The sequence below is a fragment of the Penaeus japonicus genome, unplaced genomic scaffold (assembly GCF_977035675.1).
Source record: "Penaeus japonicus unplaced genomic scaffold, GWHDUDI00000001_assembly GWHDUDI00000001, whole genome shotgun sequence".
In the NCBI taxonomy this organism is placed as follows: domain Eukaryota; kingdom Metazoa; phylum Arthropoda; class Malacostraca; order Decapoda; family Penaeidae; genus Penaeus; species Penaeus japonicus.
The window spans coordinates 29,782,436-29,784,935 of NW_028234403.1; the positions used below are offsets into that span (position 1 = coordinate 29,782,436).

At 34.1% G+C, this 2,500-nt stretch overlaps 1 protein-coding gene across 4 annotated transcripts in view; it reads left to right on the forward strand.

The window, feature by feature from the left end:
• The window catches only part of LOC122256834 (uncharacterized), a 5,413-nt gene extending 4,733 nt beyond the window's left edge, over positions 1–680 (forward strand). For all 4 annotated transcript variants that reach the window (XM_043021786.2, XM_086538669.1, XM_043021788.2 and 1 more), the window contains exon 4: positions 1–680. This exon is cut by the window's left edge and continues 451 nt beyond it. The gene's annotated coding sequence lies outside the window, so the exon portion shown is untranslated.
• Positions 681–2,500: the final 1,820 nt, after the last annotated feature.

The following is a 2,500-nucleotide window of genomic DNA, read 5'->3' on the forward strand; positions in this document are numbered from 1 at the left end:
GTATATCTTGTTAAGCTCCAATTTATAAGGTGCCATTATCCAGGATATTTATTTTAGTAATATATTGACTATAATAAGACCATGATGCATAAACATTTTTAGATTAGATTATAGCCATTGTTAGGCTATTGAGAAATTATTGATGAGTCTGTTTTAAGCCTGCATTGTGGTCTTTGATGTCAATATAGTACATAATAGATTTTATTTGTTTATACTGACATCCTATTATACCATCTGTGCATTTCTTTGTCTGTGATATTTTTTTTTATTTTACAGTGAGTCAGGATTAGAATTGCACCAAGGTTAACCTCAACTTTTAACAAAATGATTAGATAGTTTATTTTTGTACTTTGGATATGGAGATGAAAATAGGACCCTCATTCTTTAACCCATTCCCGCCGGGACTGTTTCGTCTTTTATGGCTTCAATGCCGGGGCTCTCGAACGCATAGGCCTAAATCAATTATATTATTGACGGCGTATGCCGGCACCCGGCGCTATCATATTACATAATCACCGTCTGTGGCCGGCGGTATTGGGTTAAAGATAGTGTGATAATAGTTTTATGTCATAAGAAAACAAATATGATATTTGAGATGTGTTACAAACCATAAACAATAAAGTATGAAGATACAGACTGCACAATTTATTGAGTAAAACTGTTTTCAGGTATGAAAAAGATACAGTTTCTTTTATTTTCCTTTTCTTTTCTTATTGTGTTTATTTTGAGTATTCAAGAAGTGTGTTTCTGTGAACTTATTGAGTGATGATATATAATATGGGATGGTTCATGTATGGGAATTGTATATATATCAGTCAGAGATCATTACTTTTTAAAGAAAGGAAGTGTAATTATTTTCATGGATTTTGATTTTGCATCGTGCCCACTGCGAATTATGTTTTTTATATAATGATAGTCAATGCTACTTGCTAAAAAATATTGAATTATACCAATGATAATAATACCAATAGTAGTTATTTCCATCCCAAGAGGCTATGACTGATACCAGTCATAGCCTCATGTGCTTTCCAAGACCTTTTGGGAGGAGACACAAGGTCTTAGCTTATGTGCTACTATGAACATTCTTATGAGTCCAGCTTTTAGAAGAACTCATATGCACACAAGCTTTGGAGGGTAGAATCTCCTTTGCTTGTGTGTACTCAACAACTACAATGGTTATAGGTTTTTGGCAATTTTAATCATGAAAAATTACAATAGTAATAAGAGGTATGGATGCAATTACTGTTTGATGTCTATTTGCACTGAAAATTATACCCTATTCAACTAATGGTTGTATATAAATCATCCAGGTGTGCAGTGAGCAACAGTAAAATAAATTTTGGGTGTACAATTGCCATACTTCTCATACTGGGTAACCATAGTAAACTTAATGATTGTGATTAACCCATTGTGTACAGGTGTCATGGCATACATGACGCAGGAGCTTTTGCCTGATGATGGACATCATGACGTACATGAATTTTGGGGATTTTGGATCATTGTGTTAATGTATTGTGCTATGAGTAACGAGTGAGTGATGATGACAATTGCAGTCATAATTACTATAATTGTCATAATATTAAATGAAATGGGTTTCAGCTAAATTCCAAAACCTTGTTGGCACCACTTTCTTCTAGCACCAGTAGGAGAGAGAGCCTTAAATGGCACCCATCCACAGTCTATAGCAAGCACTATCTTTATAAAGCAATGGCACATAGCAAGTTGAAGACCTCTAGCTCAAAAGTACTACAGATGAAGAATGTACAGGCAGAATGAGAAGAGGAAGGTGACTCAAACCATGTCCAATGTCTACAGTGTGCCCCTGTGCCAGTAGGATGTCTTTTACTGTGGCACTAACAGTCATTAGCACAAGTGTCCTTTCCTACCTCTTCACGTTATCTTCATTGTGGATGGTTATATATTTTTTATTCATTCATGACAGTACATAAATACAAACTTTTTCTTTTTTTTGTTCTATCTGAAACCAGCAATACTTCTATCACACTGAGTATAAAGAAAATAATGAATTGATATGAACCCTGAACTATAATTTTAGTGAACTGCAGAATTGATAGAACCTGTTATATGACAATATGACAATACAATATAACACACAAAAAATGAAACAAAAATGGCTCTAGCCTTATAATGAGCGACTAAAAGAGAGAGAAAAGCCAAGGTGTGTGAAACTGCCTCACTGAAATAAAACCCCTCCTGGAGATTGGAATCTATCCCCAGTCCACAATAGGTTAAAATGTATTGCTAGTAACGAAAGTTAAAACGAATATGATAATAACAGGTGTAATTCGAACGATCATAACATTGATAATAACTAATGACAAGGATGATAACAGTGAGATAGAAATATTCGAAGTAGTTAACCCTACAAAAGAAAATATTATTTTCTTTTATTACAGAAAACGTAAAAACCTCCCGTAGTCTATTTCAGGAGAAACTATACCAAAAGGGATTTACGAGCGAAACATTAGATTTTAGTAGT